The sequence below is a fragment of the Centropristis striata genome, chromosome 1, assembly GCF_030273125.1.
Source record: "Centropristis striata isolate RG_2023a ecotype Rhode Island chromosome 1, C.striata_1.0, whole genome shotgun sequence".
NCBI classification, from domain to species: domain Eukaryota; kingdom Metazoa; phylum Chordata; class Actinopteri; order Perciformes; family Serranidae; genus Centropristis; species Centropristis striata.
In genome coordinates this window covers 115,526-133,368 of record NC_081517.1, presented here as the reverse complement: position 1 = coordinate 133,368, position 17,843 = coordinate 115,526, and the positions used below count along the sequence as shown (strand labels likewise).

The 17,843-nt window shown below is 42.9% G+C and overlaps 1 pseudogene; it reads right to left on the bottom strand.

The window, feature by feature from the left end:
• The window catches only part of LOC131979187 (complement C3-like), a 55,369-nt pseudogene that overhangs the window by 33,433 nt on the left and 4,093 nt on the right, over positions 1–17,843 (bottom strand).

Below are 17,843 nucleotides of genomic sequence, written 5' to 3'. Positions count from 1 at the left end.
ACTTCGCCAGCCAGTATGTATCCTCCCACCACCAGTTTAAGTCACACTGCCTTTGACATTAGTAAGTATATAAGCTTAGTTCCTACATTCAGAGAGTCCGAGGTTGATTGTTATTGTAGGAATAAAGAATATATTCGGATTGGCTGAGTTTCTAAATTATGACAAGGTTACTTAAGGACAGGAAAGGTATGTGCAGGCGTTCAGAGTTCAGGAAAGGTATGTGGGGGGAGAAGCAGAATAAGGAGGGGGGACAGTATGGCGTCATATTTGAGTCAGAAGCTGCCTGAGCGATAACATCTGCACACGCATTTATTTTGTGTCACGCGCGCAGATTTCAACTGCCGTGCGCACTTGTTTGATCTTCGCGCACATATTCAGCAACCAAGTAAAGCAGATTCAGGCGCGCGCAAGTAAACAAACAACAGCAACACGCACAACAACTAGGCCTGGGCCGATAATCAATAAATCAATTAATCGCACAATAAATTAAATGAACTCAATAATTTTGCCGGCCTCGATATATCGCCATGCGCATGCGTGTTTGTTTTCCTCGTCTGTTGCCTCCAAGCAGGCTGGATGACCAGAGGGTTCACTCTGTGCTGGATCTCTTTTGTTCCATAGCAGAATGAGCGGAGTGAACCCTCCTGTCAGTCATCCAGTCTCTTTGTCTCTGTGGGGAAGGCTGGGCCGCTAGCATTGGCTACACACAGAGTGCAGCAGGTGAGCCTCGTGCGGAGCAACGCCAGGAAAAAAGATGATTGCAAAGCCAAATGCCACAGCCCCGGTGTGGGAATATGTCGGTTTCAAACCGAATGAAAAAGGTGAGCCCATCAACACACGGACAAGCCTGTATGCCCAATTTGTTCAAAAGTGGTGGCAACAAAAAAAGCCACCACAACAAACTTGCATGCCCATCTAAAGCAGAACCACCCGACCCAGTTTTCCCAGCTGGGGAAAAAAACTGCAGCTGGAGATGCAGAGCCTTCGTCCCGACAGTCAACACTGGTCGACAAAGTAAATATAAACGGTGTGCGCTCACAGAAAGTGGAGTTTGCTACATCGCAAAATAAATGCTGCCCTTTTTAAAAAAAAAAAAAAGTTTGTTTTATTTATTTAGGATATTTAAACGTTCTTAAAATTACAATTACAATGGTAAAAAACACTGAGAAATAAAAGTGTATTGTATTTGAAAGGGTGTGCATTATTATGATATATTATCATGTTGACAATAATATCGTTTATCGGCAATAATTTGTGGGACAATATATCGTCCAGCAAAATTTGTTATCGTCCCAGGCCTAACAACAACTCTCTCTCTCTCTCCCCCGTGTCACGGCAAACCCATAGATCTAATACTTTAACTAGTGTATGACCATTTAGAAACAAGAAACAGCATTTTTATTACCAGTGATGAAGCGTAGAGTTGTGGTTGTGAATGTCATGGAACAACCGTTGTTGTTGTTTACATGATGCCGCCGCTACGAGCTGTCAGCAGTAAACTGAAAAGGCACCCACGTGGTGGGCTGGAACATGACCAATCATAAGAGGCCCGGGGTCAGCCTTGGTCTCCGCCCCCAATGTGTCAAAAGTCCTCGCTCCGCGAGCAGAGCTCCACCACGAGCGAGCACGGGGGAGAGAGAGAGTTGTTGTGCGTGTTGCTGTTGTTTGTTTACTTGCACGCGTCTGAATCTGCTTCACTCGGTTGCTGAATATGTGCACGAAGATCAAACAAGTGTGAGCGGCAGTTGAAATCTGCGTGACACGAAATAAATGCGCATGCATATGTGTTATCGCTCGCGCAGCTTTTGACTCAAATATGACGCCATAGGACAGGATGTGGAGGCCTCAGCAGACAACAAACACACACATAAATTTTGAAAGGTCAGGGAGATGTTAAATCCCCAGAGGCACGGTTAAGGGTGTCAACTGAGAGCATCCCACAAAAAATTTACCAATCGCGTTAAAAAGCCCACCCAATGGACGAGGTTTTGCCCAAACCCAAGAAGAATATATGTAAAAATAAGGAAGTTTGTAATCACTCTGTTTTGTGGTGCCATCGAGATCACATCGCAGAGTCCAGCGCTGAGCATTACATTTGGCTATTATTCTTTCAATAAATGGTTCACTATATTAATTTGTTCTGAGTGTTTTGTGAGACGAAGTTTAGGAAAAAGAACCCGGGTGAGCGTTGGAGGCTTTAAAAGCCCAAGCTCTAACATTATTTCAGCGTGTTTGAGCGCATTGCCTGTCCTGGCAGATGAAATGTGTTGGGGTTCACCCCAGGCAGACATGGAAGATTTCAACCTAACTTTGGACCTACATGCCGACAACAAGGCCGGAACCCCCGTGATGAAATCATGCGGGCCCCTTGATGAGATCAGGCAGTCACCTGAGCACACGGGAGCTCCAGCTCAGGTCCCATTGGTTGAGACCAGGGAGATCCGGTGATGGCACTGTGGCTTTAAAAGCAACAGCGGCACAGAATTCGGCCTCTTCAATACGACCCCGGCTGTGTACAGAAGATCCACGGCCGCCGATTTTTTTTTCTTCTTTTCTTTAATAGATAACAGTTTCTTAACTCGCAGGACGAGCCAAGTCTGTTACTATAACCTCTATAGCTATTACTGCGTTATTAAACACAGTTGGATCCAAGTAACTTGTGGTAACAAGTTACTGCTACCTGCAGAAGGAAGACAACGATCGCCGTTGCTTCACGAAGGAAGTGTTTTGATTTACTTTCCCTTCTCCCGACGTCTCCAGCTGTTTTTCTCAGTTTCCATAACTGAAACAGCGTCGTTATCCCCGCGGACGCGCGCATAACAGATCTGCCGACAATCTCCACTTCAAATCGCTACAAGCGCGATTCAAGTAAGAGGCTCTCTTTGTCTGGGCAGAGTATAGGTTTATTTTAATTAATAGACCATTTGTGCTGTTGGTATAAATTAACGGACCTCCGAGTCCTAATTACCTTGTGTGTTACTTATACCTGTATACCTGTACTGTTTTGACTGTGTCTGTGTGATCGCACAGAATATTGATCTGTGTACTGCGGTGGTGGTCACTGGCGTGTTGTTAAATCACCGCTCGCAGAGACAATAACTCGTATTTTATCAAGTGAAACAATCTGTGAGGTGGCTGTTGGTAGCACGCTCACTCGACGTGTTCCACGTGATAAAAGGCGATTACTGTGTTCTGTGACGGTGAGTTTCTCATTCACCCCTACGTCCATTCATTCTCTCTCTCTCCCTCTCTCTCTCTTCTTCTCTTACTAACGCTTGTACACACACATTTACATTTACACCCACTGTTGCACGCCGTTGTAAAAGTGGATACGTGCAGACGCTTAAAGTCCGCATCACGTGCGTCAAGGTGGTTCAGTACCGCGACGCCGTGCGGCCAAAGCGTGTAGCACACCCCTCTCTGAGACTGCTTGAGCCTAGCCGCCATTTTGGCTCTTGTTACTGTCTCCTCCCCTTCTCTCTCCCTTGAGACCTCCCCGAGCCTGTCGCCGGCTGTGACGTCATTCTCAGGAATACGTCCGCCATTTTGGCTCTCGCCATCTGGCTCCTCCTCCTCCCTCGCTCTCTCTCTCTCTCTCACACACACACATAATCTGAGTGCTTGAAGCCTGGTTTTTGTAACCATTTTTAATAGATGTGATTTGTAGTTTAGGATATAAATGTTGATTTGATTTAAGTTTATTGGTTTAATCAATTTTGCTTAAGTGAAATAAACTTGTTTTGGATTTAAGGGCATTTGTTTGTGATTGTTTATATAAGTGTTGTAATAACAGCTGGTTGTGAAGGTCAGTGCTTGAATTTCACCCTTCAATGTTCCTATCATAATTATTAATATTTTAGAATATTGATATTTCTTTATAGTGAACACCACTTTATGAGACTATTTTTCACAGTTTGGTTATTGGTCCCTGTTCACAGGGTGGTGCCCCGATATTAATAACTGACTATTAATAATTTAATTAGGGCCCGAGCAGGCAACGACCTGCGAGGTCCCTATTGTATTTCGAATGATTATTCTTTTTATTTTTATTATTATTCTTCTTCCCAAATGATCGCATATTTCACTGCCTGAACATACCCCAAAACTCATGAAACTTTAAATATAAGTCACACATGGTGAAAAATTTTATAATCTATTGTCATCCTGAATTTCCACCACTAGGTGGCGCTATAATAAAGGAAAGTGCGTTTAGGCTAATAACTCCCACATACTTCATCGCACATTCAAAAAACAGTCGCATACCTACTTTTTCGAACTCCTCCTAGGCAATTTCATCGTTTTGCACAAAACTTTGCACACAGCATCTATGGACCCTCATGACAAAAAGTTATTAAAAGAATTTTGATTACCCAAAGAATACTCAAGTTATTAAATAACAACTTCCTGCAGGTGGCGCTATTATCAAGACAAAACACAAAGTGTTGCATATCTCCACATTGGTGTGTCTGAATGACATGAAACTCAGGTTACTACTTCCCTATGAGCCCCTGACGCTCTCTGCAAAATTTTGGGCGATGACCACTAGGTGGCGCTCTTTAAATTGAAGTATTTTATATCTCCAAATCGGTTGGTAGGATTGACACCAAACTTGATATACTTATTGTCAATGCCCTCCTGAGGATAACCCTTGAAGGTTTTATTGATCGGCCCCTAGGTGGCGCTCTGGCGGCAGTTTAATTTAATTAACATTAATAATTATTACTGTTAAATATTATTATTAAATATTAATTTTAATATTTAATATTTGCCAATATCAAACTTGCTCCTGCCATTCCCAACAAATGTGCTCACACACAAATCTGCATCTATTTTCTTTCTTTCGTTTCTGAGAAACCTCGCGGCTCCCCAGTTAGTACCTGTAATGTGTCCAAGCCTCTGAGCCCAAATAAAGAGGAGCGTGAGTGTTTTTATTGTCATTTAAGCCGGACATGTTATCGCTGACTGCTTTACTCTAAAAAGAAAAGAGCAAATGTGTAAGAATGTGCCGCAGCAAAAAGGTGTCGGCTTGATTAATTCTAAGGTTAATGCTTTAGAACCCGAGAATATTGATGACAAGCCTGATGCTTGTTTTGAGCCCTTTATTTTGAAAGGGACTGTGTCGCTACCAGGCGAGCCTATCGATCAGCGCCCGGTGCGCATCCTGCGAGACAACGTCTGCTCTCAATCTGTAATCCTCGCCAGTGTGTTGCCTTTTTCTGACGAATCAGCCTGCGGTTATGGTGCAGTGTTGCATTGGATCGAGCTGGGTTATGTTCCTCGACCTATGCATTACGTGCGTTTCGAATCAGAACTAGTAGCTGGTGTGTTTCCCGTAGCTGTTTGTCCTGCCCTCCCACTTAAAGGTGTTGGATTTTTACTGGGAAACAACATCACTGGGGGCAAAGTGACTCACACTTTAGAGGTGCTGGAAGTGCCGGAGAACCATGAGTCAGGCAATGTAGGTACAATTCCAAATTCTGATCTGTTCCCATCCTGTGCAATCACCCAGTCTCAGTCAATGAAAGACAACACTGTAGCGCTGTCTGACAGTTTTTCATGAGAGTATGTGGTCCGGATATTTAGGAATAACAAAGACATACCAGCGTGTCCTTAAACATTTCTTTTGGCCAGGTTTAAATTTGGTTGTTGTTAAATACTGCCGCTCCTGTGACGTGTGTAAGATTACACTTACACAAAACTCTTCAATCAGGTCCTCCAGACGTTAAACATTCGACACATAGTATCCAGCGCGTATCATCCTGAGTCCCAAGGCGTGCTGGAGCGGTGGCATCAAACATTAAAGTCCATGTTGCGTAAGTATTGTTTAGAAACAGAGAAAAACTCGGATGAAGGTCTCCCGTTTCTTTGTTTTGTTCCGTGAGACTGTCCAGGAATCCTTAGGATTCAGCCCCGCGAAGCCACACTCCATGCGGTCCGTTTAAGTCTCTCCAGGAGCAGCTTCTGGCATGTGAGTCTTCCGCAGAGGAAGGTGTGCTGGATTATGTTTGTCAGTTCCGTGACAGATTGCATCGTGCTAATAAATTGGCAAAAGAGACTCTGTCGTCCTCTCAAAAAGCCATGAAGCGCCACTATGACCGTTCTGCCGTTCTCCGGCATTTCCAAGTGGGTGAGAAAGTTTTGGTCCTCCAGATGACTTAGTTATGCGCCATTCGGCACTTCACATCGCTCGCTTGCCGAATTCGGAGATGTTAGAACAGCTACCCTCAGTGTTGAGTCATCTGACGCCTGACCAGCGGCATGATGTCAGTGGTCTAGGAAATGGTTTCCGTTGTTTGTTTAATGATGTGCCAACTAAAACCAACGTGCTACATGATATAGATGTAGGAGATGCTCGGCCCATCAAACAACGTCCCTATCACGTAAACCCAGTTAAACCTGAGTTAATGAAGAAAGAGACAGAGTATCTCTTAGAAAACGGCTTGGTAAATGCTGTCACTGTTCCAGACTCTTATCCTCTTCCTCGGATGGAAGATTGTGTAGACAATTTAGGGACAGCTAAATTTGTCTGGCAGACGCATCGCTCACTCTAAACTTGGCAAAATGTGAATTTTGCAAAGCTACATGACCTATCTTGGCCGACAGGTAGGCCAGGGCCAGGTACGCCCCCTAAAGGCAAAGATAGCTGCCATCGCAGACCTTGCTCCTGACCTTGCTCACCCGTTTACGTTGGAGGTTGATGCAAGCGCAGTCGGAGCCGGGGCAGTTCTGCTGCAGGAGGATGTCTGTGGGGTGGACCAACCGGTGTGCTACTTCTCCAGGAAGTTTAACAAACACCAAGTAAATTACTCCACCATCGAAAAAGAGACTCTTGCTCTGTTGTTGGCACTGTGTATGTTGGGTCCAGTCCTTTGCCAGTTGTTGTCTTTACAGATCATGACCCACTCAGATTCCTTGCGCGCATGTACAACCGTAACCAAAGGCTGATGCGGTGGGCATTGATCGTGCAGGACTTCAACCTGGTAATCCGGCACAAAAAAGGTAAGGAAAATGTCATTGCAGATGCCTTGTCCAGGCTTTGACTTTTGTGTTTTTTGTGTGTGTGTGTGTGTGTGTGTGTGTGAACTTGTAAAATGTCAACAACCACGGGTTGCTGATTTAAGGGGAGGGGTGTTACGGCCCCAGCCATATAGTTTGTGGTTGTGCGTGTCTGTGCGAATGCATGCGTGTGTGTGTTTGCTCCTTCTCCTCAGGCTGCTGGTAAAAGGATGATTGGAGCTTCCGGCGACCACGAGAGCCAAAAGGATTCTGCAATTAATCGTCCACAAGTTTCAAAAGGTTGGTTCTCATGTGGACCGTCGCCCAAACCTTCTTATTATTATTAAAAACACCTGTTAAATCCATTACACCTGGTTTATGTAACCTCCTTTTACCCCTTTAGGAGCTGGTGGACGTAACAATATTATTATTATATTTTCATTTGTGGATAATCACCTGAAACAAAGAAATTTGTATTTTCATTAACTAAGAATGAGCCCCTCTTCTACTGAGTCCGCCATGTTGCATCAACATGTTTTTACAGTAGACCAGAACCGACAAACCAAGCACTGGCTATACACTTTTATATTATGTTTCAAGATTATCAGAAGACCACTGTTACTTCTGCTACACACTTCGAAAAGGAGTGGTGAACGGAGGGAGATTGTGTTGGCTGCAATCTGCAGTGCTAGATTCTGCCAAATCCGACACAGTGCAAAAAGTGTAAGGGTGTAAAAAGTGTTTTTGCGACACAAGCTGACCCCACTAAAACACTGTGTGGTTTAGAGCCATGGTTCTTACCTAGGTTGGTTGTTACTTCCATTATAGTAGTGGCGCGCTTCCTCCTGCTGGGGACCGGACATTTCAGTACTGCAAATTCAACACAGACAAGATCTTTAACTGAACCAAGAAAGGTTGCACTTTATTTTTTCACCGTATAATCGATGAGAATAAACTCTTACAATAGGAGTAAGGACATTAAACTGGTTTGACAGATGGACAGGAGAAGGGGGAAAGTAGTTTGTAGTGAGAGTAGTAAAGTAGTGTCACCTAGTCTGTAGGGAGTCCCAGAAGCCGCGCTGGACTCAAACAACAGCCCAGCATCATAGAACACACCCATCCCGTTTTTCCCTCCACCTGGTGTGCAGCCTGTGTCATGCTTCTCTACAACGTCCCACACCTGAGCAGGGTGAACATCATTCACAGACAGATATATAAGAAAAGACATAGGGTTACACTATGTATCTATAAACTCAAGTTCTGATATGGTATGAGACACATTCACTCATGAAATGCATTTGCTGCAGGAAACATTCAAAGGGGATATTACTTGAAGCCAAAAGCTCACAAGATTTGTATACACAGTATTTGGAATTGAACATCTTTCAAATGTTAATGAATATAGATATGAAATGAAGAACAAGCCTTTTTCTGGGTCAGACGGTGCTTGTTGTTGAGGACGTAAACGCCTTTGTCAACTGCCACCAGTCCTACTGTGGCCCCTGGGTCTCCAGTGACCTTCAGACTAAACATCTTGCGAGGCTCATAGGACGGAGCAGGCCTTGATGACTCTAGTCTCAGCTTAATGTAAAGACATGCAGTTTTGTATTAAACAAATCAGTTACAAGTATAAAAAGACAAATAATTACAAATAACTTTGTGTAGCTTGAGTTTCTGCTTCATCAGTATTGTGAGTCTTACCGAGCCCATGCAGGAGTCCTTGACATCCACCCAAACAGAGTCTGACACCACTTCATTATCTGTATGGTAGTAAGCTACGATACGGAATGATGGCAGCATTTCTTTGGTAACAGGAATTATCAGGGAAATCAGCACTTCTCCCTTTGTATTGTAACGGCCACTTTTCACCAGTTGACCTCTGCTCAGGATCTAGTGACACAGGTTTGAACATCATTATAATCATTTTCTAAAATGTGTGTGCACTGCACAGGTTTTGAGATCAAACGAAATGGTACTACACACACACACACACATATATAGATACATATAGATATAGATATAAAAAAACACATCTCACCAGGTATGTGATGTCATGATTTCCCTGCTTGTTGAGGATGAGGTTGATTTTTAGGTTGTTTTCTATTTCCAAATCAGCTATATTGTCCACACCTGGAAAAGTTACATGTTGTGATAAATGCCGGACAGAGAAAAAATGTAGTGCATGCTACAATGCCACCATGTGATGTGATGTCTCTTACCTATGTGGATGTAACTTCCGCTGGTGGAGTTATATGGCTGAGCTTCCATGCGGGCTGATGCTTGCCTTCCAGCTAAAATACGAGGATCGTTGGTCTTTGCCTACAATCAACGACACACAAGTAAGCATCAGTGTCAGCAAATGTGCTGTCCACTGCAAGCATGGTGTGTTCACTGGTGTGTAGACAGGATGAATTAAACGCAGATGATGAGGGGACGTTGTAGAGAAGCATGACACAGGCTGCACACCAGGTGGAGGGAAAAACGGGATGAGTGTGTTCTATGATGCTGGGCTGTTGTTTGAGTCCAGCGCGGCTTCTGGGACTCCCTACAGACTAGGTGACACTACTTTACTACTCTCACTACAAACTACTTTCCCCCTTCTCCTGTCCATCTGTCAAACCAGCCCACTTGTCAGCTCGATCCTATTCCCTCCCACCTGTTTCAGTCTATTGCTCCTGATCTCCTCCCGTTCCTCTCCCATCTTATCAACACTTCCTTGACTACTGGCTGCTTTCCTAACTCTCTGAAGGAAGGAAGGGTGAATCCTCTCCTAAAGAAATCCACCCTCGACCCATCCTTAGTGGACAACTACAGACCCGTCTCTCTCCTGCCGTTCCTCTCCAAAACTCTGGAACGGGCTATCTTCAACCAACTATCCTGCTATCTGCATGGGCACAACCTCCTCGACCCTCACCAGTCTGGTTTTAAGAAGGGCCACTCAACAGAGACTGCCCTTCTCGCTGTGACTGAACAGCTTCACAAGGCGAAGGCGGCCTCTCTCTCATCTGTTGTGGTTCTACTGGACCTCTCTGCAGCTTTTGACACTGTGGATCACCAGATCCTCATCTCCACCCTTCATCACCTGGGAGTATCTGGCTCTGCCTTGTCTCTGCTCAAATCCTACCTCAAGGACCGCACCTTCCGTGTAACTTGGAGGGGTTCTGTTTCAGAACCCTGTCTACTCACCACCGGGGTCCCTCAAGGCTCGGTCCTTGGTCCGCTCCTCTTCTCGATTTACACCAACTCCCTTGGCTCCCTCATCCACTCGCATGGCTTCTCCTATCATAGCTATGCCGACGACACCCAGCTAATCTTCTCATTTCCCCAGTCTGAAACACAGGCAGCAGCACGTATCTCTGCATGTCTGGCCGACATCTCCCAGTGGATGTCCTCGCACCACCTCAAACTCAACCTGGGCAAGACTGAGCTACTCTACCTCCCAGGGAAGGGCTCCCCCACCACTGACCTCCACATCACTGTGCAGAACACAGTGGTTGTCTCCACAGAAACCGCCAAGAACCTTGGCGTGACTCTTGACAACCAACTGTCCCTCTCCACAAACATCATCGCCACCACCAGATCTTGCAGATTCTTGCTGCATAACATCAGGAGAATCCGTCCGTTTCTCACTCAGAAGGCAGCTCAGGTCCTGGTCCAGGCACTGGTCATCTCACGCCTGGACTACTGCAACTCCCTCATGGCAGGTCTGCCTGCCAAAGCCATCCGACCTCTACAACTCATCCAGAATGCAGCTGCTCGATTGGTCTTCAATCTTCCCAAATTTTCACACACAACACCCCTCCTCCGCTCCCTGCACTGGCTACCTGTGGCTGCTCGGATACGCTTCAAGACTCTAGCTCTGGCGTACTCTGCTGCTAATGGTTCAGGTCCTACTTACATCCAGGACCTTGCCAAACTCTACACCCCTGCCCGTCCTCTCCGCTCTGCATCAGCCAAACAGCTGGCGACTCCCACCCTCCGCGGGTCAACTCGCCTCAAAACCACCTCCAGACTTTTCTCTGTCTTGGCTCCCAAATGGTGGAAGGAGCTCCCCACCGACATCAGGACCTCAGACAGCCTGTACATCTTCCGCCGCAGGCTGAAGACCTATCTCTTCCAACAATACCTCGGTTAAGCCATGGTCACCTAACACATATATATATTTAAAAAAAAAAAAAAAAAAAAAAAAAATTGCTCTTCTTCTTCTTCTTTTCTATTCTTTTCTTCTTTAACATATAGCACTCCTGTAGCAATGACAGTTAGCTCTTAAAGTTATGTACTTACTCGATTCCTATGGTCTATGTCTAGTACCATCAGGTTGAATGCACTTATTGTAAGTCGCTTTGGACAAAAGCGTCTGCTAAATGACATGTAATGTAATGTAAATGATGAATTTCCGCATAGTGGGACTGACAAGGGAATCTAAATCTTAATCTTAGGCAGTCATGCATTACTAGTAACGTGTTACAGTTATATAATTACTTTCCTGAGTAACAAGTGGTGTAACAAACTACTAATACACTTTCAGACTTTGGGGTTGGCTCGCTCAGGGTTTCACAGCTTTCACAGGGTGGTTAGCTAAATGCTAACTTTAGCTGTGTTCATCGAGCTCAGTCGGCCTTGATGCCAGAAGCTCAGATCGTTGGTGTTTACCCCTCTACCCAGGAGGTTTAGGCAAGCGGGGAGGAGAAGATATTCAGACCCAGTGCGGGGGGAATTCTTTCTGAGAGTAATGTTAGTGTGGTGCCTGATCCGAAGCTGGGCAAGGAGGCTATAGAACCAGGTCAGCTTCTGTGGATATTATGGTGCAGACGAAGAGACAGAAGAAAACTTTGGCAAAAGAAGCTCAGAAGAGAAAAGGAGAGACCGAGCAAGAGGCTGCTTGACAAGTAAATCTCAGGCTCACTTTCAGAGAGCTTTGCAGACAGACGCCGAGCTTGTCTTCTTAATGTTGTAATAGCGAGTTACGTTATTTGTCAGCTTCTTATGTCTTGTGTTATTCCACTTGCTTGATGTTAGCAAAGTCAGCGACTTGTAATGGATGATAAGTAACACAATCGTAACAGATGAACGTGTCATGCATCCACATCCTGCTTGCTCTATCAATGTCAGATTGAGTGGAGACAAGCTCAAACAAGGAAAAACATCCTCCAGCAGTTGCCAGTGGTCTCAACAATGGCAAAAAATAGACTGTAGTCCTCTATCATATATAACAGTGGCTAGAGTTATGACATGCTGTCAAGATACTGTCAATAAAATCCAAGTGATGAAGCATCGCTTTTCTGCCAGAGCTATACGGACATTTGTAATGAATTGTTTAATCTTCAGCTTCTGTGCTTTTAGCCTACATTATACTCCTCCATTGCATTATGACGAATATTTCTGCGACTATTTTGGTTGAAGAAATGGAAAATTAGTGCAACACATTACCCTAACAACCCGTTCTCATTCCCAAAGCGTAATATACCGACGATATGTCCCGCCCCTAGACGTATCATACTGACGCAAAGGGAACCCTTCCACGTCTGTGTGAAACGCTCTGGGTTCTCAATTGACTCCAATATAAACCCGCTCGCGGCGCTGAGAAACGCTTAGAGCAGAGGCTTACAGCCGTCTATTCACTCCAATAATATCCCGACCACGGCCCTACATGACGCTGCGAGCGACAATCTGATTGGAGAACCGAGGACCCTGTGCATGGAAGTATTTTTCTCCCTATTTTAAGGATTTCTTTTAATGACATCGTCAACATTTCTCAACACAAACACATCAAAGTCTCACTGATAATTCAACAATAAAATAGCTTCATGTTGTGGCTCTCAGTATCATTTTTTTCTCCTTCGATTCTGAGAATTAAACTTTTATTCGTTTGTTTTACGGCACTCCGCTGGCGGACATTTCTCTCATTTTTAGTAAAAAAAAAAATAAATATTTTGACTTTGTTTCTGCATAAAAATGGATTTTGATTACATTTCTGGCGAGAAATATATGTTTTATTTTCTTAATATTCACTCAGTGAATGTACATAATCACTTTGTGGCGAAGATCTCGCCAGAAAAAGACGATCCGCTGTGTTTTATTTTGAAATCTGTTTTATTTTGTAATCTACCGTATGTGCTGAGCGATCCTACCGGATGGTACGATCTCATTGAATCGCGCTTCACTGTAAATGGCCCGGACTCTGCTCTCCTGTTTTAGTTAAAATATCTTCATTAAACAAACATTGTTGTCTTTAGCATAGATAATATACATGCAGTATAATTATTTATTAGACAGTGTGTGATATTCGATATATTGGGTAGAAATAGGTTTTCACAACCCTAATACGGAAGAACTACAAAACGTTTTTTCTAATGTCGACATAAGTACTGAAGAGAGGTCTAGGGAGTTGTAGTTTTTTTAATAAAAAAGGGTTTCTCCTAAAATTGGAAGTTGGAAATACTTAATTAGTGGCTTTCCAGGGGTTTGAGGGGATGTCAATCACATTTTTGGCATCAGAATTTAAATATTGTCTTGTTCAATGGGGGATTTTTTATTTTTTCAGCATATCCTAAAGCCCCCCCACTCCCACCCCCTTAGTGACTATGCTCACATTATAGTCCATGTCAACACCTTATAGCAATATGCTGAAAAAATAAAAAATCCCCCATTGAACAAGACAATATTTAAATTCTGATGCCAAAAATGTGATCGACATCCCCTCAATTAGTGGCTTTCCAGGGGTTTAAGTATTTCCAACTTCCAATTTTAGGAGAAACCCTGTTTTATTAAAAAAACTACAACTCCCTAGACCTCTCTTCAGTACTTATGTCGACATTAGAAAAAACGTTTTGTAGTTCTTCCGTATTAGGGTTGTGAAAACCTATTTCTACCCAATATATCGAATATCACACACTGTCTAATAAATAATTATACTGCATGTATATTATCTATGCTAAAGACAACAATGTTTGTTTAATGAAGATATTTTAACTAAAACAGGAGAGCAGAGTCCGGGGCATTTACAGTGAAGCGCGATTCAATGAGATCGTACCATCCGGTAGGATCGCTCAGCACATACGGTAGATTACAAAATAAAACAGATTTCAAAATAAAACACAGCGGATCGTCTTTTTCTGGCGAGATCTTCGCCACAAAGTGATTATGTACATTCACTGAGTGAATATTAAGAAAATAAAACATATATTTCTCGCCAGAAATGTAATCAAAATCCATTTTTATGCAGAAACAAAGTCAAAATATTTATTTATTTTTTACTAAAAATGAGAGAAATGTCCGCCAGCGGAGTGCCGTAAAACAAACGAATAAAAGTTTATTTCTCAGAATCGAAGGAGAAAAAAATGATACTGAGAGCCACAACATGAAGCTATTTTATTGTTGAATTATCAGTGAGACTTTGATGTGTTTGTGTTGAGAAATGTTGACGATGTCATTAAAAGAAATCCTTAAAATAGGGAGAAAAATACTTCCGTGCACAGGGTCCTCGGTTCTCCAATCAGATTGTCGCTCGCAGCGTCATGTAGGGCCGTGGTCGGGATATTATTGGAGTGAATAGACGGCTGTAAGCCTCTGCTCTAAGCGTTTCTCAGCAGCGCGAGCGGGTTTATATTGGAGTCAATTGAGAACCCAGAGCGTTTCACACAGACGTGGAAGGGAACCCTTTGCGTCAGTATGATACATCTAGGGGCGGGACATATCGTCGGTATATTACGCTTTGGGAATGAGAACGGGTTGACCCTAAACAGGCAGTAACATTGGAAAAGGCATATATTACAGTTTGAAATTAACTCACACAACACTGAATAAATACTTGAAAAGTCTTTGCTATCTAATCTTAATTTATCATGTCTAGCATAGCTTAGCCTACTGCTAAATCGAATGACAAAAGGACAGAACACAGATTAGATGAAGTTAAGCACTGACATATTGTACAGTAAACCTATTAGCTGCAGAACAACCAAAACTGATCTGAAGTAGCTAAAAAATCGGACCAAAGCTGCAGAGTTGGTGATAGTTCTGCTTTATTTTACCTCTTTAAGTGAATATCAAAAATGTTAAATAATGTAGCTTTCATTTGCTAAACAGGCTGTGAAGCAAAAAAGGGTAAAATGTGTTTTTTAGAGACTTACAGTGATTGACAGTTTGTCGATCCCTGCGGCTGTATTGATGGTAAGCCTTGCCACACCATTGGCTGTAGTGACTCCATTCACCGGGCCTGGGTCAACCACCACAGCAACACCTCGTGCCGGAGAGCCGTCAGGATTCGTAACTTCAACCTGCCATCAAACCGTTGCTGTGTGATTTTTTCTCTCTGGATTCTCAACTGTTTGTCAAAATCAGCCTCAACATCAGAATAAAAATCCATGACATGTCAAAACATTGGATTAATCAATTACCTTGAACAGCATGTGACTTTCATATTTAGGACATACTGCATTATTTGTGTTTTCAAAGAGTAACTGTATTCAGTAATTGAATGTTTTCTGATTTAAAAAGAACAGAAAAGAAAAAAAAGTAGAAATATAGCCATACTTTTGCTATCAGTTTGTGTAAATCTAAATAGGTACTTTACCACAACATCAAAGGACATCCCTGGTTTGAAATATTTGGGTGTTGTCTTGAAGGTGATGGAGTAAGGTGATGTTACAATCTGGATACCTCTAAACTCTGCTTCCACCATTTCACTACCTGTGAGTTGATGCAGAAACACACAAAAAAATTGTGGGCAGTCAATGGCCTAGAGGTTAGGAATAGGGCTTGTAACTGGAGACTCAGTCCTGACAGGTCAAGGACTGAAGTGCCCTTGAGCAAGGCACCTAATTCCCTGGGCGTAGTGATGTGCTGCCCACTGCTCCTTGCATGGTGTGTTCACTTGTGTAAAAAAAAAGGATGGGTTAAATGCGGAGGTTGAATTTCCCCATTGTGGGATTAATAAAGTAATCTTCTTCTTCTTCTAAATTCAACCACAAACAAAATAACTTTCCTCCCTTCTTTTTCCACACCTACTTGTTTGGGGAGTTTTACTACTACTAATAATAATAATAATAGGCATTCTGTTAGTTACTTTGACCCTCACATGATGAAACAAGCTGAACAGGCACAAACACATATTTTTCTTACCGCTCTCCGTCAGCACACTGGCGAATACATATATGGAACTCCCCACCAGTTCGTCTATATTTGGGAAGGTCATTGTGATCTGTTCTCTCTTCAGTGTGACCACTCCACTACCTTTCGCGATCTAATGTGAGATAAGACAAAAACATCTTGAAATACTGTATAGTGGTACAGTAATTCAGTCAGGTACATGACTAAATGTATAAATTCTTAAATCAGCATGGCTTCATCGCCAGTTTGCAGTCACATGACTTGTATGACATGTAAATTCAGATGGAGGGCAGGAAAATACACACAGTGATAACTCCATATACTGCACAACCTGAGAATAAAGGAAAGTGACTACATAACAGGGTTGAAGAAACGTCCACTTAGCAGATATTGTCAGAAAATGAAGTGTCATATTAGATATCTTCCATACAAAATAAAGAAAATAAGCTTTCTCACACCTTAACCAATTTGTCCAGTGTGGATGCGATCATCACAAATTAGGTCTTCACCCAGACCACAGGACTCACCAAAAGAAAGCATAAAAGAGCCCAGAGGACAATAACTATTTTGTTGTGCTGGCTTGGGTCCAAGACATCACCAAAGTAGTATTTTATTTTAATTAATTAATTAATTCATTTGACCTGTTTTGGCTTTATTCGATAGTGATAGAGATAAAAAGTGGAAGGGGGAGTTGGAGGGGAACACATGCAGCAAAGGACTCCAAGCCAGATTCCACCCCGAGGCCGATGTGTTGCAAGGACTAAGCCTTATGGGTATGTGTCTACCAATGAGCTACCAGGACACCAAAGAACCACAGTAGTATGATCGACTGCTGTCTTATTTTCTGGGTGAGTAAATGTACATGATAATACAGTCTTTTTATAATGCTATTTAAACTCAAATATGTACATAGACGCATCACTAGTGTCAGTCTATGGGCTACAGAACCTACTCAAGTAGCTTGGTGCATCGCTGTTAAAAAACTGATCCTCACTAAAAAAATCAGGTAGTAGTTGTCGCGGCACATTGTAAATGCATGGCCATGCCAACTCTAGGGGTGTTTAATGCAACATTTTAACTTAAATCTGAGTATCCAGAAGTAAGGTGGAAGGTTTTTTCAGGTAAAAATGCACTTTTTTATGTTTTAGAGTCTATATAGTTCAGAAAAGGTGTAAGTATATGCTCACCGGCACTCTCTGAATAGAATTTGGAAAGCTCCTCTTTTCACCATCTTGCTTAACCACCCCAAACACCACGAAGGCCATCCCATTCACCTCTTCACCAAACAGATACCTAAAACCACAAGAGAGAGAGACATGTTTCCCATCACAACCTCTGAACTACACCTTTATTTTCTCCTCCAACTGATCTACCAATCAAACTTGTTCTCTACAGCCACAAAGTAAAAAACTTCACATACCTAGCTTTGATGTTGACGGTGAGCTCTTCACTGTCCTTGTAGAAGAAAGTGCTCACAGGTGTCAGTTTTACTTCAAAACTGGGCAGCACTGAAAAATGTAAAACATTTTATAATTTTTATTCTTCCATAAAATAACATGGTAATGTTTATATAGGTTTTAAACAAAAGGACTCACCGTATTCTTTGACCTCAAACTCTGCAAAATACTTCTGCTGTGGGTTGCTCTGGAACTTTGTCACCACCTTCCACAGTCCAGGACTACACACACAAAAGAAAGTTTTGGATTTAATAATAAAAAATAAACATCATTGTGTTAAAA